This window comes from Chiloscyllium plagiosum, unplaced genomic scaffold (assembly GCF_037043375.1).
Source record: "Chiloscyllium plagiosum isolate Xiang-an unplaced genomic scaffold, Cpla_swu_hap1 HiC_scaffold_34, whole genome shotgun sequence".
NCBI lineage: Eukaryota > Metazoa > Chordata > Chondrichthyes > Orectolobiformes > Hemiscylliidae > Chiloscyllium > Chiloscyllium plagiosum.
Window position 1 is genome coordinate 37662695 of NW_028270172.1, and position 27436 is coordinate 37690130.

Genomic DNA, 27436 nt, shown 5'->3' on the forward strand with positions numbered 1-27436 from the left:
TTGAATGAGTGTGCTATGCAGGGACAATCCTTGCAGAATGCTGACAGTGGGTAGACGGAAAGATGTATTTGGTGGCAGCATCCTTCAAGAAGTGGTAGAGGATGGTCCTTTTTTGTGGAGATGAGTGGAGTAGGTGCAAAGTAAGGACAAGTGGAACCCTATCATTGTTCTAGGAGGCAGGGGAAAGAATGAGGGCAGGAGTGCCAGAGATGGGTCGGACATGGCTTGAAGACCCTGTTACCAAGATGGGGGGAGGCCATGGTTGAAGAAAACAGTGGTCATGTCAGAGGGCTCGTTGGAAAGGAACATCATCAGAACAGATGCAATAGAGAAGAAACTGGTAGGATGGAATGGAATCCTTGAAGTAGGTCGAGTGTGAGGAAGTGAAGTCATGATAACTGTGGAAGTTGGTGGATTTGTAATAGATATTGGGGAACAGCATATCTTCAGAAATGGAAATGGTGAAGTCAGGAAGGGAAAGAGTCAGAGGGACCAGATGAAGGTGAGACAGGGTGAAATGAAAGGTGGCGAGACTCCAGTCAGAAATCAGAAACCAAAAATAAAACATTTAACATACTCTTTGAAAAATATTATCCCTATTATTTTATTATAAAGTTGCCAATCTAACATAGGCAATGAAAGCCCCACTGATAAAACCTTTAACCTAATTCAGACTTCAATCTTTTTTGAAATAAACACAGGCATTGAAGAACCACTTCAAACACAGATCAAGTTATTACAAGGTAATAAAGCTGTCAGTCAGATAAAACTAGTAATCCCTTTTGCAACTGTGTAAAACATGCTTTTGCTGGGTTGAGTCTATTAGTTATTCTTGGAGGTCTGCCAAGCATCTTAAAAAGGCTTCTGGAGAGGGTCACTGGACCTGAAACGTTAATTCTGATTTCTCTCCACAGATGCTGCCAGACCTGCTGAGATTTTCTATCCAGTTTTTGTTTCATAAAAAGATTCCCTGGCAAAACAGATTTCTGGCCATCTAGTCAGTCTCCTATTGTGATAGAATTGCTGAATTTTATTATAGAACTTTATAGTAGATATGCAGTGAGTGGGTTGGGAGAGCAAGGACCAGAGGGCTGCTGGGAAGGTGAGTGAAACCATTTTATTTCAGTAGCGGCTGAACCGGAGGCACTACACTTTGATCAAGTAAGACTTTTTTAATTCTTTTTTTATTATTGTTTTATCGAGTGATTTGGTGAAAACTTTCCTTTTTTGTTTACCTAAAGTAAGACTAAAGTTAAATTTAAGGTTAAAAATGACAGGAGATCCGAGACCTGTGTAATACTCCTCTCACTCAATGTGTGAGCTCAGGGACGCGGCTGATGTTCTTGGTTCCTTCACATGCAGGAAGTGTGTCCAGCTGCAGCTCTTGTTAGACGGTGTGATGGCTCTGGAGCTGTGGATGGACTCATTTTGGAGCATACACGATGCTGAGGGGACCATGGATAGCACATTTAGTGAATTGGTCACACCGCAAATCAGGATTGCTGAGGGAGAAAGGGAATGGGTAACCAAAAGGCAGAGACAGAGCAGGAAGGCAGTGCAGGTGTCCCCTGCAGTCACCTCCCTCCAAAACAGGTAGACATTTTGGATACTGTTGGGGGACATGGCTCACCAGGGGAAGGCAGTAGTAGTTAGGTTCATGGCACTGTGGCTGGCTCTGATGTTCAGAACGGCAGGAAAAAAAGAGTGGATGGGCCATAGTCATCGGGGATTCAATTGTAAGGGGAGTAGATAGGCAGTTCTATGGTTGAAGATGTGGTTGCACAGGTCAGACATGTCCTGGATTGGCTGCAGGACATTAAGAAGGGGGTGGATGAACAGCCAGTTGTCATGATGCATATTGGCACAAACTATATGGGTAAAAAATGGGATGAGGTCCTATAAACAGAATTTAATGAGTTAGGAGCCATGTTAAAAATTAGGACCGAAGAGGTAGTAATCTCAGGGTTGCTCCCCCCCAGTGCCTGCGCTAGTCAGAGTATGATTGATAGAATAAGCAGGATGAATGCGTGGCTTGAGAGATGGTGCAGGAGGGAGCGGTTCAGAGTTTTGGGACATTGGGACCGATTCTGGGGGAAGTGGGATTATTACAAATTGGATGGTCTCCACCTGGGCCAGACTGGAAATGATGTCCTTGAAAGCGCTTTTGCTAACGCTGTTGGGGAGTATTTAAACTAATGTGGCAGCGGGTTGGGAACCAAATGAGGTTATAGGACAGTAAGGAGGGAGTAACTAAAGCCTGTAAGGAACTAGATAATGAAGTCAGCGTGACTAAGGGGAAGAGGAAGCAGAGAGCAGATGATGAATGCAAAAGGACAGGTGGTCTGAGGTGCATTTGTTTTAATGCAAGAAGTGTAGTAGGTAAGGCAGATGAACTTAGGGTTTGGATTAATACTATGGAGCATAATGTTATTGATATAAATGAGACTTGGTTGAGGGAAGGTCATGATTGGCAGCCATCCCAGGATATTGATGCTTCAGGTGGGATACAAAGTGAGGTAAAACAGGTGGAGGAGTTGCATTACTGGTCAGAAACAATATCACAGCTGGGCTGAAGGAGAGCACTATGGAAGACTTGAGCAGTGAGGTAATATGGAGAGCTCAGAAATAGGAAGGGTGCGATTAACAATGTTGGGGCTGTACTACTGGCCTCCCAACACTGAACATGAGATAGAGATGTAAATATGTAAACAGACCATGGAAAGATGTAGGATCAATAGGGCAGTGGTGATAGGAGATTTTAATTTTCCCAACATTGACTGGGATTCACTTAGTGTTAGAGGTCTAGATAGAACAGAATTTGTAAGGAGCATCCAGGAGGCTTTTCCAGGGCAGTACATAAATAATCCAACTCGTGAAAGGGCCAAACTGGACTGATGCTGGGAAATGAGCCCAGCCAAGGGTTGAAGTGTTAGTAGGGGATTACTTTGGGAATAGTGATCACAATATCATAAGTTTTAGAATACTCATGAACAAAGATGAGAGTGGTCCTAAAGGAAGAGCGCTAAACTGGGGGAAGGCCAACTATACAAAAATTTGGCAGGAGCTGGGGAATGTGGATTGGGAGCAGCTGTTTCAAGGTAAATCCACATTCAATATGAGGGAGACTTTCAAAGAGAGGTTGATAAGAGTTCAGGGTGGTATGTTTCTGTAAAAATGAGGGGTCGAAATGGCAAGGTTAGAGAACAATGGATGACAGGTGAAATTATGAGACTAGCTAAGAGGAAAAGGGATGTGTACATAAAGTCTAGGCTGCTGAAGACAGACGAAGCTTTGGAAGAATATCGGGAATATAGGACCAATCTGAAATAAGGAATTAAGAGGACTAAAAAGGGTCATGAGATATCTTTAGCAAACAAGGTTAAAGAAAATCCCAAAGCCTTTTTTTCATACATAAGGAGCAAGGGGGAAACTAGAGAAAGGGTTGGTCCACTCAGAGACAAAGGAGGAAAGTTATCTGTGGAGTCAGAGAAAAATGGGTGAGATTCCTAATGAGTACTTTATATTGCTATTCACCGTGAAGGACATGACGGATGTTAAGGTTAGGGATAGATCTTTGAGTACTCTAGGTCAAGTCAGTATAAGGAGGGAGGAGGTTTTGAGTATTCTAACAGAGAGTAATGTAGACAAGTCCCCAGGTCCAGATGGGATCTATCCCAGGTCACTGCAGGAAGTGAGAGAAGCAATAGCTGGGGCTTTAACAGATATCTTTGCAGCATCCTTGAACACAGGTGAGGTCCTGGAGGACTAGAGAATTGTTAATGTTGTCCCCTTGTTTAAGAAGGGTGGCAGGGATAATCCAGGTAATTATAGACCGGTAAGCCTGATTTCAGCGGTCGGGAAGCTGTGGAAAAGATACTGAGGGATAAGATCTATTCCCATTTGGAAGAAAATGAGCTTATCAGTAAAGGGCAGCATGGTTTTGTGCGGGGGAAGGTCATGTCTTACAAAGCTAATAGAATTATTTGAGGAGGTGACAAAGGGGGAAGGGCTGTAGATGTCATATACATGGACTTTAGTAAGGTGTTTGATAAAGTTCCCTATGGTAGGCTGATGGAGAAGGTGAAGTTGCATGGGGTCTAGGGTGTACTAGCTAGATGGATAGAGAGCTGGATTGGCAAAAAGAGACAGAGTAGTAGTGAAGGGGAGTTTCTCAAAATGGACAGCTGTGACCAGTGGTGTTCCACAGGGATCCATGCTGGGACCACTGTTGTTTGTGATATTTATAAATGATTTTGAGGAAGATATCGGTTGCCTGATTAGCAAGTTTGTAGATGACACCAAGATTGGTGGATTGGCAGAAAGTGAAGGAGACTGTCAGAGAATACAGCAGAATATAGATAGATTGGAGAAATGGCAGATGGAGTTCAATCCAGGCAAATGCGAGGTGATGCATTTTGGAAGATCCAATTCAAGAGCAAACTATACAGTAAATGGAAAGGTCCTGGGGAAAACTGACGTACAGAGAAATCTGGGTGTTCAGGTCCAGTGTTCCCTGAAGGTGTAATGCAGGTCAGTAAAGTGGTCAAGGCGGCATACGGCATGTGGAGAGGGTGCAGGGGAGGTTCACCAGGATGTTCCCTGGTATGGAGGGCTCTAGCTATGAAGAGAGGTTGAATAGATTAGGATTATTTTCATTAGAAAGATGGGAGGTTGAGGGGGTACTTGAGTGAGGTCTACAAAATCATGAGAGGTGTCGACAGGGTGGATAGCAAGACACTTTTTCCCAGAGTGCAGAACTCAATTATGAGGAGTTACAAGTTTAAGGTGAGAGGGGAAAGGCTTGGGGCAGATATGTGTGGAAAGTTCTTTACGTACAGGGTGGTGGGGGCCTGGAACGCGTTGCCAGAGGTGATAGGAACGCTAGCATCATTTAAGATGTATCTGGACAGGTACATGAATGAGCAGGAACCAAAGGGATACAGATCTTTAGAAAATAGGCAGCAGGTTTAGATCGAGGATCTGGCTCAGTGCAGGCTTGGAGGGCCAAAAGTCCTGTTGCTGTGCTGTAATTTTCTTTGTTCTAGTATGAAGATGAGAGGGATTTGGAGGTTGAGGGTGAAGTGAAGGAGGTATGGGATAAGGTGTTCATGGAGATTTAAGAGATGATTTTGGCATGAGGGTGAGGGTGTGTAAGGAAGTGTATGAATGAGGATTAGGAATACCTCACGCTTATCTCCAGAACTGATCCAATGTCTCAGTGAAAGGAGACGGGCCTTTAATCTGGACAACCTCAATGTAAGCTGACCTGAGTTTCTGCTCCTGGCATGTGTTTGGAGATGGCATGACTGACACCATGCAGCTCCTGCCTCTGTGGATGCAAACAGCTTCTGCAGACCCTGCCAAATAGGAGGCAGGACTGCAAGTTTGGGAAATCTCACAGCAATCTATTCCTACTCAAGGATGACAATCCAACCCTTTGTCTCAATTTAAGATATATCTTAAAGCTGATTATGTACAGTCATTTACAGAAACATGATGCATTACATCTTCTGAGGTGAAGGAGAGATAGGCAAAAGGTTAATGTAAGCAATTTATTTTTCTTGTGGGAGCCTTGTATTGAATACCTGATCATTATACTGTGTGATATAAAAAACTTTCAGGCTAAAATATCGACCTGACCAAACAAGCTAGCTCCTCATAACTGCTTCCTCTCTAGTGTAGCACAGTTGAAATGGGGGAAGGACAGTAAGTCAGAGCTCAGGGAATTTGAGTTCAGGAACAAGATGCTCTTGCTGCAGCTGCACAGGGTCTTGGTGAGTGATGTGTGCTGTTTTTTTTATCCAAGAGGCTATAGAGGGAGTTTAACAGAGTTCACCAAGCTGATCCTTGAAGTGGCAGGTTTGTCATATGAGGAGAGATTTGATCGACTAGGTCTGAATCCACTGGAGTTCAGAAAATAAAGAGGGAACCTCACTAAAACATAAACTGTTGATAGGGCTGGACAAACAGGATACAGGGATGCTGTTCTCCTGAGCCAAGGGACCCCAAACATTTAGGATTAAAATGAGCAGTCATTTCTAACTCAGCAGGTTGTGACCCAGTGGAATTCTCTACCATGGAAGACTGAAGTCACTGAATATATTTATGAAAGAATTGGATAGATTTTTAGATTAGAGTTTCTGGACAGCCTCAAAGACATCAAAGCATATTGGAAGTATAGTGTGGAGACAGAGGATCAGCCCTGATCTTACTCAAAAGCAGAGCAGACATGGGGATACTCTTGCTGCTACGTTGTTTCAATGTTTCATGTTTTGAGTATATTCAAGTTTTGTACAGCTCTTGATCTTGAGGGAGGAAGATGTATTTCGCAGAAAAGAGAAAAAACTGAGGCTTTTGGAAGTACGTAATGCCAATAGAGGTGATATTAAAATTCAATTCAGACCATATGAAATGGGTGAGAATGGAAATAGGAAATACTTGATATATGAGAAAGTAAGAGTCGAGTGTGTGGTACTGGAAAAGCAGCATCTGAGGAACAGGAGAATCGATGTTTCGGGCAAGAGCCCTTCACCAGGAAAGTAAGGATTGAATCATAAAAGGTGGACTGAGACAATTAAAAATAAACTGTTATTAATTAGGTTTTTACATCACATACTTTATTATTCAAACATCACATAACACTTTCATAAACAAGCATTCTTGCTTCCAAACTCATATGCTTCTTTATTTACCCAATATCTCGATAAATGTTGCAAAGTTCAAGGGACAAACAGAAAATAGCTGTCACTGAATATATCATGTGCTCCAACATGGGGTTTCTTTGACTCTGGAAAGTAATAGAATAAACATAACACTTTCATAAACAAGCATTCTTGCTTCCAAACTCATATGCTTTTTTATTTACCCAATATCTAGATAAATGTTGTAAAGTTCAAGAGACAAACAGAAAATAGCTGTCACTGAATATATCATGTGCTCCAACATGGGGTTTCTTTGACTCTGGAAAGTAATAGAATAAACATACCCCAGACTGTGGCTTGGATTATAAACTTACAGAAAGATTTATTCAACAATAAACATAAAATGAATAATTATAGCTTTAACTATTGCTACTCCTATTACAGAAAACGTTCACTGTAAAACAAAAGCACAAACAATGCCCCTTAGACCTTGGGAAGTATTTCACTGCTGTTCTACCACAGTATCTTTGACCTACATCTATTACTGTTTGCTCAAAATGATGGTAAAATCAACCCAGCATAACTTCAGCAAATCATTACTTACAGTTTGATTATTTTCTTGAAAATCACAACTTTAAGTAAAATTAAATGAACCGTAAAAGTTCCCAAAGGAATCAATGTTAAAGCCAGATTTAGGTTTCTTTGAACATTGCTCATTCACAAAAGACAGTATGGAAGTAGAAATACTGTACCATGAAGGTGCAGCAGAATGCATTCTTAACTGAAATAGCTTGCAAACAAAAATATATTAGATTATGAGAAGTCAAATTCAGTTGATCCAAAACTCTGGTTTTGACAAAACTATGAGCCATTCCTCTTGGCAGAACAGAAAATCCAAAGGAATAGTACCTGTGGTAGGCTGACGTGCTGGAATGGTGTCTCCAGATTAGCTACAGGCACACACACTTGTTGTACAACACAGCCAACCAATTAGAACAGAGTTAAGTCACATTATAATGCGAATCACAAGTAAAACTACAGCAATAGCTGCAAAACTGTCATGTCCTTGTCCTGAACAAGTTTGCACCAAGACACAAATGTTTTTAAACACAGATGAAACTGGACTGTTTTACAATCTTTCATCAGATCACTCTTCAATGTATTAGGATGAAATGTTTAACAATGGAAAGCAAAGCAAGGAACATGTCACTGCTATGGTCTGTACCAACGAGGTTGGTATCTAAAAGCAGCCATTTCTTAAATAGGGAAGTCCAAGAAGCCACGTTGTTTTGCATGTCACTTCACTACCCATGCAGTTTGAGGCTAATAAACCTACCTGAATAACTGCCAACAGTTGTGAGGTGTGAATCAGAAAAGTGGACAAAATATTTCAAAAGGAAGGAAGGAAGGAAAGATCAACACCATCCTGATGGCCCTGGAAGGTCCAATGAATGCCCACCCAGTTACCCTGGTAAAACATGTTGACTCCATATGGCTGCTTTCCCTGGAGTGTCAGAGGCTGAGGGATGACCTTCTAGAAGTTTATAAAATCATGAGGGGCATGGATAGGATAAATAGACAAGGCCTTTTCCCTGGGGTGGGTGAGTCCAGAACTAGAGGGCATATGTTCAGGATGAGAGGGGAAAGATATAAAAGGGACCTGGGGACAACTCTTTCACATAGTGCATATATGGCATGACCTGCTAGAGGAAGTGGTGGGAGGTTGGTTGGTACAATCACAGCATTTAAAAGGCATCTGGATGGGTAAATGAATAGAAAGAGTTTAGAGGGATATGGGCCATGTGCTGGCAAATGGGAGTAGATTGGGTTCAGATATCTGGTTGGCATGGACAAGTTGTACCAAAGGGTCTGTTTCTGTGCTGGACATCTCCATGATTCTATAACTCACCTGAAGGTTGCACACCAAACAGAAATAAATTAGAGATTTTCCAGAGATAACTCCAAAAGTTTTTCAATGTTTTTACTATACACGGTCAGACCATTATCAGGTGTGAACAATTTGTAAAGATATTTTTCACATATTTACCATGTCACTGCAGTTTCATTTTTCTATTACACAGATTACATTTGTAACCAAATCAGGTTAAATAGGTGCCTCTCCAACTATCTCAACAAACTGCTTTGCACAAATTCATGGGTTGTCCCTTTCATGATTTGATTTACTGCAATTTTACTGCACATCATGAAATATTAAAGGAAAAACATTGCAATTTGTTGTTTGGTTTTAAAATGCACATTACAGTGGGCAGCGCACAGTGGTACAGAGGTTAGCACTGCTGCATTACAGCGCCAGAGACCCGGGTTCAATTCCCACCTCAGGCGACTGACTGTGTGGAATTTGCACATTCTCCCACTGTCTGCGTGGGTTTCCTCTGGGTGCTCCGGTTTCCTCCCACAGTCCAAAAATGTGCAGGTTAGGTGAATTGGCCATGCTAAATTGCCAGTAGTTGTAAACGTAGGGGAATGGGTCTGGGTGGGTGGCGGGTTGGTGTGGACTTGTTGGGCCAAAGGGCCTGTTTCCACACTGTAAGTAATCTAAACTAATCTAATCTAATTATTTCTACCAAGGCAACAATACTGAAATGCAAAGTATGTGACATTTATTGCAGCATAATTGGAAATCACAGCCCAACAAACACCATAATACCAACAAATTAGGGAGTTGGTGAGCTCGCGAGCTGCTGGGTTACCACGTAGATGTTTCGTTACCACGCTGGGTGGCATCATCCAGCTTCCGTGAAGTGCTGTTGTTCTGTCTTGCTTAGTTTTCACATGGCCTGGACAGTTGGGGTGAGTGACACTTCGAGGTCTTCCCTGAAGCGGTTTGTACACGAGGTTTATCTCTGTGTCTTTGTTAATGGCCTTTTTGGTAGAAAACCATGCTTCCCAAGACTGGTTACTTTGTCATAGTTAAATTGATGGCCCTCTTGGTCTGTGTGTGTAGAGACGAGGGAGAGTTGATCCTGTCGTTTAGTTGCCAGAAGTTGGATGGCTAGTTTTCTTCCTGTTTGTCTGATGTAGTGCTTGTTGCAATGGATTTTGTATACCACGTTGGTCCTATATGTTGGGGGTATAGGGTTCTTTGTTCTGTTAGGTAGTTGGTGTAGTATGGCTGTCGGTTGGTGTACCACCATAATACTTAGTGGTTGTAACAGCCTGGTCGTAAATATGTTCTTCACGTACGGAAAGGTGGCTGATATGTTGGTAGGTACAACGTCTTCTTTTTGTTGGAGAGGTATTGGTAGTTAAAGCTGATGGGGTAGCTGTTGTTAGCAAAGACTTTGTGTAATTGTTCTTCCTCTTTCCTTGCACAGTTCTGGTGTGTTGCAGTGTGCCCCAGCTTTTTTGAATAGTGTCCTGACACACCTATGTTTGTGGACGTTGGGATGACTGCTATTCACCTCCATTGACATACCACTAGCCAAGGAAACAATCGCTACACTACTAGAGGATCCAGTAACAATGACTCCTAGCAACACCATCAGCACAGACAACATGCCCACTTTATCTTCAACGGCTAGATATAACAAGTCAACAAGCACATTGATAAGCTCTTCCACCTCAGGACTAATAGCAGAAGCAGGCATGCAGAGATTTGAAAACACAGCCCTTGCCCTAATGCAACCAAAATTACAGATGTAATATGGGGACTGTATTATCATCAAATGTACAAGACTAGAGGAAACACACCATCTCATTAACAGGATACTCACCGGTATCAAATTTACCAGGGAGGAAGAGAACAACCACCAACTCCGACTCCGACTCCGAGATGTCATGGAAGAACGGATGGCCAATGGGGGATTTACAACTAAAGTATACAGGAAACCCACCCACACAGACCAGATCCTCAACTACAATAGCAACCATCCCAACATCCACAAAATAGGTGTGTCAGGACATGATTCAAAAGAGCCAGGACACATTGCAATGCACCAGAACTGCATAAGGAAGAGGAAGATCACTTACACAAAGTCTTTGCTAATAACAGCTACCCCATCAGTTTTGTCTGCCAATGCTTATCCAACAGACAATGCCAAGAAGATACATTACCTACTAACATACCAGCCACCTTTCCCTACATGAAGAAAGTATCAGAATTAATGACCAGGCTTTTAAAACTACAAGGTATTATGGTGGCACACCAACCAACAGCCAGACTATGCCAACTACTTAACAGGACAAAAGGGCCACACACCTATAACATACAAAATCCCTTGCAACAAGCACTACATCAGACAAATAGGAAGAAAACTAGCCATCCGACTTCTGCCAACTAAATGACAGGATCCACTGTCCCTTATCTTCGTACACAAAGACCATGAGGGCCATTAATTTGACTATGACAAAGTAACCAGTCTAAGACAAGCCAACCAAAGACAGGCAAGAGTGTTCTTGGAAGCCTGGTTTTCCACCAAAAAGGCCAACAACAAACACACAAGTGTACAAACTGCTGCAGAGAAGACCCCGAAGTGTCACTTATCCCAACAGACTGGGCCATGTAAAAACCAAGTGAGACAGAACAACAGCACTTCACGGATGTCGCACTGATAACCAGCATGGTAACGAAATGTTAACACAGTAACCCAGCAGCTCAGCAAGCTAACCAACTACCTCATCCATAGCCCAAGCTACAGATCTTCGTGAAAACCTTAAATATCAACAAATAATGTGAGAGCTCTGCTTCAACTGTAAAATGGAAGAGCTACGTGTGAAGGAAGGTGTAAGTTTTGGGTGAATTGATGGCACTGGGCAACTTTTGGTTTTTCTCTTGGGGGGGTTCTGCATCACTTTGTCTTTGTTGGTTACTAGAAACCTGGGAATGGGAAAACAAGAGTGTCCGGGTTTCACCAGTGACAGTCACTGCCTCCCTCAGATTGCAAATCTTTCTAAAAAAAGAGACAACAATCATATTTAATCCCAGATCAACTGGAGTTTTGATTGTCATTATCTATAGAACTAGACTACAATATGTGAAGTGCATGTTGCAACAGCAACTTTGACTGCAACACATAATAAAAATAAGCAAATTGAATGACCCAACTTATTTTTACAAGTCATTAATCTAAATAAACATGTACTAATGTGGCCTGGAGAGGGTTTTGTCAACTAAAGGAGACTCCTGCCTAATAAGAATTATTCCGTGAACTTTAAGTAACAATGAGACTTTGAAAGCTAAGTACATAAGCAGCAGATGAAACCAACTCACAACAGAAGATAATAAAATCTGGAAACCTCCTTGTGATTACTAGACAAACAATCTGTATTTTCCTTTACCATATAGCAAATCGGCAGGGCCATTTTAAACTATCTTTTTAACCCTAGAATTATTCAATCCCTACCTTGTGGGAGTAGGCCATTCAGCCCATCAAATCCACACCAAACCTCTAAAGAGCATCCCACTCAATCCACGAAGCCTGCACATCCATGGGCATTATGGGTAATTTAGCATGGCCATTCCACCTAACCTGCACATCTTTGGACTGTGGGAGCAAACCAAGCAGACATGAGGACAATATGCAAATTCCACACAGTCACTCGAGGGTAGAATCGAACCTGAATCCCCGGTGCTGAGGCAGTAGTGCTAACCACTGAGCCTCCATGCCACCTACATGTAACTATGAAAAAAGAAAAAATATATATAACATTCCATACACTAATATCCTTTTTTTTGAACACAGGGCCTGATTTTGATGAGTTCATTTTCAATTGGATATGTTTCTGTGCTTCATAAATGCACCTTTGCAAAATTAAAAGGACCAAGATTTTCACCTTCCCATAGGGCCAGTCCAATGAAATTATTTAATTCCCAAAGCCAGATGAATGACATTTATCTGTAGTCATAAGTTGTACTCTTTGCCCAGAGGGCAACTGAATTAGAAGAAAAGTAACTTATTCAGAATCCCTACTGGACAGTAGAGAAGTGCAAAACGTATTGAGTATGTATCCCTGAAAAATGTTCCTTGTTGAATTTGGAATAGATGCAGTATGTTCACACTCCTTTAGCTTATTGACATAATATTAACTGCCCTTTTCAGGTGAGTTATGGTCACAACAGGGCGGCACGGTGGCAGTGGTTAGCACTGCTGCCTCACAGCGCCAGGGACCCAGGTTCGATTCTAGCCTCGGGTGACTGTCTGTGTGGAGTTTCCACAAGCTCCCCGTGTCTGCGTGGGTTTCCTCCAGGTGCTCCAGTTTCCTCCCACAGTGCAAAGATGTGCAGGTTAGGTGAATTGGTCATGCTAAATTGCCCATAGAGTTAGGTGCATTAGTTAGGGGGAATGGGTCTGGGTAGGTTACTCTTCAGAGGGTCGGTGTGGACTAGTTGGGCCAAAGGGCCTGTTTCCACACTGTAGGGAATCTAATCTAATCTAATCAATTGCACATGATCTTTCCTACGAGAAAAGTCATCATTCACATTCCTATCCTACTAAAGACACTTCACTTATTTTCTCAAGACAACAGGATTTTCAGAATTTACTGGAACAGTAATTTGGAGTAAATGTGATCAATATTTAAAACTAACATCAAAACAATAATTGCACAGAATTAAAAATATGCTTTTCATTCACAGGGTGTTATACCTTTGCCATAGCTCATTATAAAGATGAGTTTTGGGAAAATGTGGGCTTTTGAAGCTATCAAATTTCAGGGAACTCTGAAAAATTAACATTTCCATCCAGTCAAGCAAAGCACCAAGCAATCTGGTAAGAAATTGCTTTAACAGTAATTGTGGAACATTGTTACTGGCTAAGCATCCTAGCCTCCAGGAGCAAGAAGGGAGAAGGAGATACAGAAAGTGGAATGAATATTAGAAGATAAAAGAAGTGAATAAAATAAGCCTAATGATCCTTCTGGAACTAAAACAGGATAATAAACCAGCAGCAATGAATTAAAGGTAGTTTTAAAAGGCTTTAAAATGGTGAAAACTGGGATCAAGCACTTATGATATTTAATACAACTTTTACCCCGAACTTTAGAGATGAACACATTTTCAAGCTTTTAATTAAAATACAAGTATTGGGATGTTTACATTGTCATCTCATTATCTTCCCCCAGACATTCCTGTATCCTGAAAAAAAAGAGAAAATATTGTGTTTTTTAAGCATTTGTATGATTTATCCAAATTATCTAAAGTTATGTGTTAATGCAGCACAAGTAGTCCATGGACAATGTCAAATCATTTAAGACAAAAACTGAAACTGATGTAGACATTTTAGCAGATTTACATGAGGGCTTTTGTTGTACACAGAAATGAATTCAGATCTGGAATAACTATATCAAAAACATAAATAACAACATCAATTCCAATAAAATATGTCAAGGCAACACAGGTTTAACTCAGTAAGAGGCAAAATCAAGTCCAAAGTTGGCAAGTTTTCATATAATTTTCATACATGTGGAATGAAAGCTTGCTGTGAACAGTGGAGGTGAAAAGTTATGAATCCTTGTTTTAGTTACACTTTGCTTAAAATCACAATGCACTGGCCAAGCCCTCTAGTTAACTTTTGATGATGTCAGCTCTTTAAGAGAAAATACAAAGTTGTACCCAGTACCACACCACACGTGTCCCAACTCTATGCTTGCTGTGCATAAATGAATTAAAATAGTTAAATCACTTCACGTGTATCTTGTGATCAAACCAATTCTACCCATGTCAATTGCTCCCAAGCAGAGCAATGTTGACTTTGAGTACTATAAAATACTATAAATAAATACAGAAGGCCATGTTGCCATTCAATTAGCTTATGTTAAATCTGGAGCCCTGCAAATCACAATCCAAAGTTCCAAGTTCTTGCATGAATGTGGTCTTATGTTAAAGAACACATGCAGTGCAGCAGCCTGAAGGAAAATATTAAATCGGGTCTGTATTAAATCAGCATGCTGTACATGTTCTGCATTTTAACAAGAAATGAATGGGTGGGCTGTAATCTCAACACCCTTTCCACTGGTTTTGATAAATATTTTAACTGTTATCCCCATTTGTGACCTCTACATATTAAATAGATTTGTTCATATCCTTTTGGCATATGAGCTTCATCCATTTGCGATGTCACTCTAAAAACATGCTTTCATTATGCTAAAACATGTGCTTTTGCATAATAACCACCTTTCTTCTTTTTGGGCTTTGACTGACACAATTATTTGTATTGCTAAATTATTTCTTAAATCAAATGAAGCATTTTGCATAAAAGCAAAAAATGCTGGACCACTGGAACTGAGGATGAAGGAAGAAAAGGATCAATAATTCAGGTATAACCCACTATGGTTTCTGTTCATTTTTTGACATGGATACATTCACGAAACAACATACTGATATCAGTGCCCAACAGCTGGGACCAAAACTAAGCTACACTAGAAATGCTCAAACCAATGCATCTTTGCAGCATCTTAGTAGAAACTGGAGTGAGGACAAGCTCCCTCACCACAAACTAGGAAAAGCCCAGTTTCAGTTCTTAGTAAATGCCAAGCTTCCTAACCTTACACAGAGAAGCAACAGAGTATTTCAATGGACTGCAATCAGAATAATTGATGGGCAAGTGATCATTAAACAATAATGAGAAATTTACGCATGGGTATTAGATGAAGGTAAGATCATTCCAGGCCTCTGCTCCTTCCTCCCCCTACCCTAAGTGACTGCCTTGCTATATACATGACTGATGCATGTCTGCAGAGGTATGGCATTAATAGAGATTGGTAAAGTAGATCAGCTATGTGTATGACTACTGTGACAGTCAAGAGATTGGGCAAGAACTGTAACTAGAACAACTCCTCTGAAAAAAGTATAAAACCCATCAAACTTCTATGCTGCGTTAAAGTTTGCCAAACTACAGCAACTAAATTTCAAGAGTTGTCAGTTTCTGAGTGGATCTGAATTATTTGACCAAGTATAAAGAGTTCATCTGCTCTGAATTTTGGGCCAATTTTACCACAATTCACATGCTTGTACATGTTAAAATTAGGTGGGCAGCATCTAAAATTCATGTACCTACCTAAATTTCTCCAAAACTAGCACAGTTACCATTCTAAGCAGTTACCATACAGTGGTGCTGGAAAAGCACAGCAGGTCAGACAGCATCCGAGGAGCAGGAGAATCGACATTTCGGCATGATTCCTGATGAAGAGCTTATGTCCAAAACATTGATTCTCCTCCTCCTCAGATGCTGCCTGACCTGCTGTGCTTTTCAAGCACCACACTCTTGACTCTGATCTCCAGCATCTGCAGTCCTCAGTTTCTCCCAGTTACCACACCGCCCTTATCTTTACTCTGCTGCTGATTTCCTCAATGCACTGCAGGAGACTGAGGAGCATTGTGAAGAAACCACATAGTGGCCAGGAAAGAAGCCATTTGACAGTGAGGCACAAAGTCCTCAAGACTCATCCTCAGAAGGGAATAGGAGCAACTGGCAAGAATGTTCAATGCCCAGAGACTGGTTCTCAGAATGTTGCAGATGTGCCAGAAAAACATCAATAACCTCATTCAGATGCTCAAGGAGAGTCAATACATCTGCACATTACATCTCTTGGCCAACAAATTACACAATTCTCACATTGCTAAATGCACCAGACCTCTACTACTCAGCCAACAGCACACCCTGACACTCCAGTCTTACCTCTGATGTCCTCACCTACACACACCTTACAATAATACCAGCCACAAAGGTAAGTTTCCATGTCTCTAAAAACCTACAACTATTCACTTATGGAAGCTATGTTACCCACTGCCACTTGTACATTGGGCAGGTTTTGTCAAGAAGAAAGCTATCTGAAGTTAGGAAAGTTCCTGACCCCTCAAAACTTTCCCCTTTAAAAGGAGACCACTGCTCAAATCTATTTTCATCTCAGAGAGGGAGGCAGGGACAGAAGGGGGTGCGACCCAACTGTTCCTGGAAGCAGACGAATGACAAGACCAACAGGTTCAGGCCTTCCTCAATTCAATGGGATATTGACCCAGTTATAATCATGATTACTCGGCTCTTCTTTGCCACCCCACCAGACAGCCATTACCCAACTGCATAATCCCACCATCCTATTACATCACTGCACTCTCTGTGCATCCTTACACCTTCCGTGTTCCAAATTACAACCCATGCCCACCATATCTCTTCAATATCAATAGAAGCAAACATGTATTTTCTGGATGACATCATTATGGATGATTGGCTAAGTACCAAGCATGACTAATATGCTGAGCTCAGCAGGTAATACTTACACAGTTGGAAAGGGAGTGTAATGTTTGGTTCACGGACATCTCTATTAAGTTACTCTCTTTTTGATGCAGTTTTTCAATAGTTGTATGTAGGATTAAGCATTCGAGAGCAATAGCAGACTTGTGAAATTGCTGTAATGAATGGCTGTGTTTGACTGACAGCTTTCTAAGGAGGAAAGAGGGCCAATATATTTCAAAAGGAATGTTGAATTTTGTCTTCTTGTATTTTTGTCTTTGGCTCAGGACCAGGTTCTTTTGTGATGCACAACTTCTCTAAGACACCAGAGAGAAGTCTAATTCCACAAAATTGGTGAGGGATTTGAAAATGTCCACTCCCCCAAGGAGTTGGCAAGTGTCGGCATGTTGCACAGCGGCTATTTGCTGTGATTTTTCACAGTGCTGGCAACACTTGTCGGACACCAGAAGGGGCAGAAATCCTGGAAGTGGATCCTGTTCACCATTTACAAATCCCTCTGCCCGACTCAACACAAATCTATGCCACAGTCCCTAATGGTTAGAAAGGCAGCTGTCAACTTTTATACAGCAAGCTCCCACAAACAGCAAAATTATAAAGACCAGTATTGAGTTGTTATGATGTCTCAGGATAAACGTTCGGCAGGCTCTAAGTGAAAACTCTTGCTTTTTTTCCCAAAATAGTGCCACGAGATCTTTTCCGGCCACACGAGAGGGCTGAATGAGCCTTGGTTTAACATCCAATCCAAATGCCTCTGTCAGAGCAGCATCTCCTCAATACTACACAGGAGTGTTTCCCTTGATTTTTGTGCTTGGGTTCTTGAGTGGGACTGGAACCCAAAAACTTCTGACTCAAAAGGAAAGACTGGTACCGATTGAACCACAGCTGATTAATACATATGCACAGTGAAACAATGAGCTACAAATAGGGACAACTTGTGTGCAAACTCCTCCAAGGACAAGGTCACAGGCAATGTAATTCTTAAGGGTGCAGCATACAGGTGAATGATACATATCAAAGTACTTTGTTTATTGACAGGCCTGCCTGACTGCCTTCTGCAAATATCCAGGAGGAGTTCTGCTACATGTCGTGGAAGTAGTGGCCACCTCTATGACAACACAACATGCTGGTGTGTCACCCGCGCTGGTGTGTCTGTTGATCACTGTCTCAACTTTCATTCCAGAAACAAGACCCCTCAATGTATCAGTGCTTGCAGTGGGATCTCAGCCAAAGATCATGAGACCCTTCCTTGCTAGCAGGCAGGCAGGCTCAGACTGTTTCTATGCAGTCTGTCTGCAGACATCCAGGTAGCAGAGATCGTTGATGTGAACCTCAGTTCTCGATGGACCTGCTGACTCTCATAGCAGTTGGTGCTCCAGCAGGTTACAGGGTTTGCTGAAATTGGGAAGCAGCACCATGTATACCTCCAGAGTGGTAGCAGGCAGTACTATGGCTTAGTGGTTAGCACTGCTGCCTCACGGTACCCGGGACCCAAGTTTGACTCCAGCCTTGGACGACTGAGTTTGCACATTTTCCCCAGGCCTCCGTGGGTTTGCTCTGGGTGCTCCAGTTTCCTCCCATAGTCCAAACATGTGCAGGTTAGGTGGACTGGGAGAAAGTAAGGACTGCAGGTGCTGGAGATCAGAGTCGAGAGTGTAGTGCTGGAAAAGCACAGCTGGTCAGGCAGCATCTGAGCAGCAGGAGAATTGATGTTTTGGGCATAAGCCCTTCATCAGATTGGGTGGATTGGCCATGGTGTCCAGGGACTTGCAGGCTTGGTGGATTAGTCACGGGAAATGCCAGGTTACAGGGATAGGATGGGACGCTCTTTGGAAGAACGGTGTGGACTTGATGGGCTAAAGACCTGCTTCCACACTGTAGAGAGTCTATACATGAGGTCAGAGTGTCTTCAAGTCACTAGCACTATTTTGTCCCTACTCCCTTTGTGAACTGCTGCCTCCTGAGGAACTGACCCTGGTTCATTGCTGTGTAAGGGTGGTGTTACTGGGTGACCCTTTGTGGGCCCTCTTCCTCTTTGCAGAGATTCCCCTTTGCTTCCTCCACTAAATGGCCTTCAGCGCAGCAATTTCAGATGCACACAGCGCAGTGGTCAAAGTGAGTTACACCAGCAACTTGAAGATAGTGAGGACTACAGATGCTGAAAAGTCAGAGTTGATGAAATGTGGGGACTGGACAAAAGCACAGCAGGTGAAGCAGCATCAGAGGAGCAGGAGAGTCGATGCTTCCGGCACGAGCCTTCATCAGGACTGGTGGAAATGATGTCATCCTCTGTGGTGGTGGGGACGGCTTGAGCAACCGTGTGGTTAATGGTGTCCGGTGGATTCAGGAGGTGGTCAGGAATAGGATCTGGAGTAGTCGAGGTCACTTGGTTCTGATGATAAATACAAGAGAATTTGGTGTACTTACTCTCTTTGGTATCCGATAGGGTGGAGAAAAAGTGTTAGTTGAGAGTGTGGATCCTGCTGAGGATGAACAACTGTGGAGTCGTTTACTGGTTGAGAAAGCGAGACCCTGAGCTGGGACGGAGAGAAGATGGTGGCGAGTGTGGAGCTGAGGATCTGTAGGGAGAACCATTTCTGGAGGCTTTGGACATGCTGTAGGTAGCAGTTGTCAAGGTTTGGTCCAAATTAAGATGGTCTGAATGTTTTCTGGAATCCATGGGGGATAGACTGGCTACATAGGCACGTGCTGAGAAAGATGTGGCAGGATGAGCGCGATTGTTTCAGGATGTGGTCAAAGAGCTTTAGGGTGGAGATGACAACCAGGGGGTTGCCATGGGAGAGGGGAGGGAATGTCCTTCAAGGTGGGCATCCTTGGGCAGAGACTTCACAGTATGGTTTTCAGCAACTTGGAGATAGTGAGGACCGCAGATGCTGGAAAGTCAGAGTCTATAAAATGTGGAGCTGGAAAAAGCACAGCAGATCAAGCAGCATCAGAGGAGCAGGAGAGTTGGCCAGGACCTTTCAGAACTCAGCAGGCAGGGCAAGAAACAGACACAAGGGCCTCCCTGTCATTCATAGCTACACTGAAAACATGCTGTGTGAAGAAATTTTGTACAAAATTTATATCACACGTAATTGATTAAATATCCAACAAGAGCCTTTTTGTGGAGATAGAAGATCAATTTTACCTTGAAATTATTATTAAATACGATATTACATTAAGAATAGTACAAGCAGCCTTCAATGGGATTTCTGTTTTTTAAAAAATGCTTTCTTGGACGTTTCCTTAAAGCCATATAACGGATTGCCTGTTCTAAACAGGGGAAGTGAGGTTAAATAGGATCAGGACACAACAGCGTACGGAATGTGTGTGGATTAGTTTGCTTCCCGAAAATCCGCCCTTCGCTATTGTGCGAACGAATTCAAACTATTCTCAACGGTGTTTTAATCCCGTGGTTCGAAGTTTGTATAACCTTTTCACGCCCTTTTTTTCAAAGGTATGGTCCCGGTTAACTAACCACTCGAAGCCGGACAACGCCTGACTGTCCCCAGGGGAGACTCTGAAGAAAATATTCGGTCATCACGAGAGAGAGAGCGTGATGAGGGCGGTCTCTCGCCTGTACTTACTTGACCCAGAGTAGTAAAACATTTACCCAGTCAGACTCACTGCACTATTAAGACATTGATTGGACGGATGATTAAATAAATAATTCCAACCTTGTCTTTAAATCGTTGCCTGGTTGACTGCAGCTCGAAATAACAACAGAAATTAAACATCCTGTTACATTATGTTAAACTCAACTAAGGATTCTTTCAGGATGTGAGTTATTATTTGTAAATTATCTTGTATTCTAACTAATTAGCGTGGCTCCTATGGTCATGTCTAACTTTGAGGACACGAAATGGCTGTAATTTCTGATTTAGATTCGCTTTTAAAAACTTAAACCACACTTCGGCGGCGCTGAATCCTGCTGGTATAGGACTGAAAGTGGAACCCGCACAGTCACACCCAGCTAAATATTGCAGGTTCAGTACCCGGACATGGATCTGTTTGTATCCAGTTGTAATAACAAATTCATTTATAGAGAGAAAATAAACAATTTGCACTTAAACTACATTATTTTGTGACCTAAGACTGACTCAAAAGCGCCTTACAACCGATGGAAGTCACTTCAGATGTGCGTCGTCGTTTAGGTTTTTAATTTGCTCAGTGGAGCATTCTCCCCACTGGGCTGACAGGGATGGCGCAGCAATGGGGTGATGTGGTGAGCACGGGTGGAGCCTAGGACCATGGGGTAGGAGAAGACAGGATCGGCAGGGTAAGGGTTGAAATGAAGGGATAGGGGCGGCTGTTCATACAGGAAATGGGAGAGGGAGGTAGAAGCGACTGTAAAGGGAAATAGACAAAGTCAGAAGGCACAGGTTATCGTCCAACAGGTTGATTTGAAATCATAAACTTTCGGAGCGCTGCTCCTTTGTTACTTCACCTGACCGAAGGAGCAGCGCTTTGAAAGCGTGTGATTTCAAATTAATCTGTTGGACGATAACGTGGTGGCGTGTGACTTCTGACTTTGTTCACATCAGTCCAACATAGACATCTCCACAAAATGGAAGTAAGGAATTCAGGAATGGGATTGGGTGGAGGAAGAGGGGATTGGTGTTGTCTGGAAAGAGAGGGGAATGGAGGTGGAGTAAAGGTGGAATGATGGGGGGGGAATTGGAGTAGTAAGTGGTGGAAGAGTGAGAGGAAATGGAGGTTAGAGAGGGAGAATGGTGAGAGAGACTGGGGAAATGGGCTGGAAAAAGGGAATGGATCTGATGGGGGAATGGAGTTGGAAGATTCTGGTGGTTAGGGGCTATAATTTGAGACGGGGTGGTGGAAGTTGGATTTGATGGGTAGGGGTAAACAGGTATTATGGAAGTCAGAAAAGATGGGAGGTTATGCAGTGGAGACATTGTATAACTTCCTAAGGTAAATGGTTTTTAGATTGCTTACAGTGTGGAAACAGGCCCTTCGGCCCAACAAGTCCACACTGACCCGCCGAAGCACAACCCACCCAGACCCATTCCCCTACATTTACCCCTTCAGCTAACACTACGGGCAATTTAGCATAGCCAATTCACCTAACCTGCACATTTTTGGATTGTGGGAGGAAACCGGAACACCCGGAGGAAACCCACACAGGGAGAATGTGCAAACTCCACACAGTCGTCTGAGGCAGGAATTGAACCTGGGTCTCTGGCGCTGTGAGGCAGCAGTGCTAACCACTGTGCGGTCATTATCTCTGTGGGAGCTTGCTCTGTTAAAGTTGGCTGTCATATTTCTTACGTTACAAAAAAAGACTCCACTCAAAATATGAAGTTGAAGGTAAAGTGTTTTGGGGTGGTTAAGGGGATGTGTAAAGGCAGGTCTTTCTTTTATAGTGTAGTCATAGTTGAAACGACAGGAAAATAGCATTTTAAAATTGTTTTATGGGGGTAGTTTCAATTTCAGTTGCTTCTGCTCTAACGCAGTACTACCATTCTCGTGCAACCCTGTGTTATAAGAAAATCGCATAATAGCAGCATCATTTAAACCAATGGGGCTGGAGTCACATTGCAAGCAATACATGCTTTAAAAGTTCATGCTCTCAAAAGTGTCCCCAGTTCATCAATCATGTTGTTGCAAATTTGCAATAACGAAACATACATTACAGCAGAATGCCATGTACATAAAGGTGTAAGGACCTGAAAGTGTGAAATTTCAGGAGTACCTAAAGCGCCATCCACTATGGTGGTATCACAAGAATATGGTGGGAATACAGCTTGGTACCTCGAAGGAGTCTCTGTAAAAATTTAATTGCTTCTTAGTTGCTAACATGCAATAAACTATACCTTGTTTAAGACAGCAATCTTCTCATTAGACCAGCAATGGTTTTCCACCACCACACCAAACCAAGCAGGCCCTGTGGATCCCTGCCCTAAAGAGGATGATTTTAGAAAATTTACCACGTGATGCAGATCAGATCATGCAACAAGGTGGTCAGCAGTGAGGATTGCTCCTTACAACAAGGCAGGATCTACAGTCAATGGTAAAAGCATTTAGAGTCATACAGATGTACAGCATGGAAACAGACCCTTCGGTCCAACCCGTCCATGCTGACCAGATATCCCAACCCAATCTAGTCCCACCTGCCAGCACCCGGCCAATATCCCTCCAAACCCTTCCTATTCATATACCTATCCAAATGCCTCTTAAATGTTGCAATTGTACCAGTCTCCACCACTTCCTCTGGCAGCTCATTCCATACACGTACCACCCTCTGCATGAAAAAGTTGCCCCATAGGTCTCTTTTATGTCTTTCTGCTCTCAGCCTAAACCTATGCCCACTAGTTCTGGACTCCCCCACCCCAGGGAAAAGACTTTGCCTATTTGCCCTATCCATGCCCCTCATAATTTTGTGAATCTCTATAAGGTCACCCCTTAGCCTCCGACGCTCCAGGGAAAACAGCCCCAGCCTGTTCAGCCTCTCCCTATAGCTCAAATCCTCCAACCCTGGCAACATCCTTGTAAATCCTTTCTGAACCCTTTCAAGTTTCACAACATTTTTCTGATAGGTAGGAGACCAGAATTACACACAATATTCCAACAGTGGTGTAACCAATGTCCTGAACAGCTACAACATGACCTCCCAACTCCTGTACCCAACACTCTGACCAATAAAAGAAAGCATACCAAACGCCTTCTTCACTATCCTATCTACCTGTGACTCCACATTCAAGGAGCTATGAGCCTGCACTCCAAGGTCTCTTTGTTCAGCAACACTCCCTAGGACCTTACCATTAAGTGTATATGTCCTGCTAAGATTTGCTTTCCCAAAATGCAGCACCTCGCGTTTATCTGAATTTATCTCCATCTGCCACTTCTCAGCCCATTGCCCATCTGGTCAAGATCCTGTTGTAATCTGAGGTAACCCTCTTTGCTGTCCACTACACCTCCAATTTTGGTGTCATCTGCAAACTTACTAACTGTATCTCTTATGCTCACATCCAAATTATTTACGTAAATGACAAAAAGTAGAGGACCCAGCACCGATCCTTGTGGCACTCCACTGGTCACAGGCCTCCAGTCTGAAAAACAACCCTCCACCACCACCCTCTGTCTTCTACCTTTGAGCCAGTTCTGTATCCAAATGGCTAGTTCTCCCTGTTTTCCGTGAGATCTAACCTTGCTAACCAGTCTCCCATGGGGAACCTTGTTGAACGCCTTACTGAAATCCATATAGATCACATCTACCGCTCTGCCCTCATCAATCCTCTTTGTTACTTCTTCAAAAAACTCAATCAAGTTTGTGAGACATGATTTCCCACGCACAAAGCCATGTTGACTATCCCTAATCAGTCCTTGCCTTTCCAAATACATGTACATCCTGTCCCTCAGGATTCCCTCCAACAACTTGCCCACCACGGAGATGAGGCTCACCGGTCTATAGTTCCCTGGCTTGTCCTTACCACCCTTCTTAAACAGTGGCACCAGTCTTCCGGCATTTCACCTGTGACTATTGATGATACAAATATCTCAGCAAGAGGCCCAGCAATCACTTCTCTAGCTTCCCACAGAGTTCTCGGGTACACCTGATCAGGTCCTGGGGATTTATCCACCTTTACCCGTTTCAAGACTTCCAGCACTTCCTCCTCTGTAATCTGTACATTTTGCAAAATGTCACCATCTATTTCCCCACAGTCTATATCTTCCATACCCTTTTCCACAGTAAATACTGATGCAAAATATTCATTTAGTATCTCCCCCATTTTCTGCTGCTCCACACAAAGGCCGCCTTGCTGATCTTTGAGGGACCCTATTCTTTCCCTAGTTACCCTAGGACCTCATTTTTAAATTCCAGCCTAACTCTCTGTAATCTCCCTTCAGAATCTCAACCTTTCCCTTCCTATATCGTTGGTTCCAATGTGGACAATGACCTCTTGCTGGCCCCTCTCCCCCGTGAGAACATTCTGCACCCTCTCTGTGACATCTTTGATCCTGGCACCAGGGAAACCACACACCATTCTGCTTTTTTGCTGCTGGCCACAGAAACATCTGTCTGTATCTCGGACTACAGAATCCCCTAACACAATTGATCTCTTTGAAGCCGCGTACCCCTCATTGCATTAGAGCCAGTGTCAATACCAGAAACTTGGCTGTTCGTGCTGCGTTCCCCTGAGAATCCATTACCCCCTACTTTTTCCAAAACAGCATACCTGTTTGAAATGGGTATATTCACAAAAGACTCCTGCACTAGCTGCCTACCTCTCTTACCTTTCCTGGAGTTAACCCATATATGTGACTGCATCTGAGACTTTACCCCCTTCCTATAGCTACCATCCATCACATGCTGTTGCTGTTGCAAATTCCTCATTGCTTCTAACTGTCTCTCCAACCGATCCATTCGATCGGATAAGATTCGCATCCAACAGCAGTTATGGCAGATATAATCCGCAGTAACCCTTAAACTCTCTTTAAACTCCCACAACTGACAAGAAGTACATACCACTGTACTAAAGGCCAGTTTTGCTCCTTCACAATCTACAGACCCAGAAAATAACACCGTCTTATTCCTCTACAAACACTGCCCCAGGTTAAATTAATAGTTATGGCTTATATTTTAAATTTAATCAAGAGAAATATCTCCAAAAACATATAATCAAGAAAGAACCCACTCTACTCACTACTGAAGCCTTTCTATTGGACACACTTAAAACAACGATTAACTTATCTGATTCTGTTCAGACCCAGAAAAATGATTCATTGTAGCTGAAGATGTAGAAATTCTGTGGAGCTAGATTTTAGTCACTCAAAGTCAATTATAGATTGCATTTAGCACCAGAGATTTGTTGGACAAGTCTTTAGTTAGAGTTCAGCTAAAAAGAAAATTCAGATTGGAGGCTCTCTGGGTGAAGTTAAAACCCATGTTGAGCAAGGGAAGCCTTAAAAGAAGGTGGTGTAAAGTTACTGGCTGGTAAAGCTAGATTTACAGAAAAACGCTTATAGCTCAGATCCAGTTGCTCCACAGTGAGTGGATACCATGACACACAGCCTACAGTAAGGGAAATCAAGGGCAACAGAAGCAATTCAAACCGAAGTCACAGTCCCAGGGACATTACAAAGTCGGAATTACACCCCAGCATATTCCAAGCCTAAACACACAAGTTTAATTGAAGAAAAACACTAGGAGGCTTTCTTAAAGCCACACATTAGAATAGACATCACCAGGAAAGATGTTTGACATTTGGGCTAAAAGCAACAGATGTGGATCAGGGACTGAACAGGACAGATATGATTATTTAAGAAGCATCAGCCTAATTATGTTAATTAACTCTATCAATTTTACAGTAGGAGTAATTTAAAGAAACTGCAGGAAGGGCAACCCATTGGTAATGCTGAGGGATTCCTTAAGCACTGCTTGCTATGATAACCTATTTGGAGAACAGCTTAGAACATTGATGGAGCTACCAGCTCAGTCTTTTAAGTCTCTGTTATAATGTCTATCATACAAGTGTAACTTGTACTTAGTTGCTCATATTGAATAATCAACATCTTGTTTAAGACAAGAGCCTCCTCTTATTTGACTAGGAAGTGGTTTTCCTTTACCACACCATACAAAGTGAGCCCAGTATAACCCTACCTTAAAATAGGATGGTGGCAGCAAATCTACCTCATGGTAAACAAAAGTGAAGACTGCCTCATGCAACAAGTTGGTGAGCAGTGAGGTTTGTTTGCATAACAGTTTCCACACCTTCCACACCCCAAACACAACCAGTCAGACCATTAATTCCACACTGCAAACTTTTCTCAGTCTGGCCTCCACTTCCTCAACAACAGATTTTTCTGAAAACCTTTATCAGGCTGTGTTGCTCCTCACCTTCAAAATCATTCTTAAACTATGACTCAAAATTAACTCAAAACTATCAGTTATTAATAGTCTTCATTATTTATACACAAATGACATAACGTCTTTAGGCAAATGTGAATGCAACGTTAAACTGGAAAGACCAAATGTTGGTGTCTGAGTGGCACTGCTCCATCGTTATTGTTGCAACAAAGCTATCTTGCTCACCAATTAAATGCAATAAACAACTTGAAATTACTGTACTTGCTTGGTAGATATGAAATAAATCTACAACCAAAAGTTAAATCTTATCTGAGGTGTCACAGGGGAACATTGTGGAACCATTTAAAGTCAATGTGTATTTTCAGCAAGCCTGCCAACATCTGTGGAGAGTAAAATAGAATTGTTGAGATAGATTTTCAAAGCTGGGTCAGGTGCACAGCACTGGGATGAATGTTGTGTCATGAACTTGTGACCTAGTTGCATCATTCATGTGAAGTTATCTTTAACTGTAAAGATGCTAACTGGGTAGGATGCAAACTCAGCACCCAATCAGTGGTGTCATGTGTATCCAGGAAAGTTGATCTTCCTGCCTATTAACAGCTGCAAAGGCAAATGGCAGCCACGATGGGGCCTGCTACCTAGCCTAATAGAACAGCAGCTCCACAAATAACCAGCATGGACACAGATTTAAGTGGTAATGCAGACAAAACAAAGGTACAATGCTTGACCAATGCAAGATGCCTCAAGAAGTAATACTT

At 42.5% G+C, this 27436-nt stretch overlaps 1 long non-coding RNA gene across 4 annotated transcripts in view; it reads left to right on the forward strand.

Annotated features, from left to right (window-relative positions):
* Positions 1 to 20814, forward strand: part of LOC122564379 (uncharacterized) — a 231353-nt gene extending 210539 nt beyond the window's left edge. For all 4 annotated transcript variants that reach the window (XR_015752853.1, XR_015752862.1, XR_015752868.1 and 1 more), the window contains one exon: positions 20307 to 20814. This is a non-coding gene — a long non-coding RNA (uncharacterized LOC122564379). The remainder of the gene's footprint in view (positions 1 to 20306) is intronic.
* The last annotated feature ends 6622 nt before the right edge of the window (positions 20815 to 27436 follow it).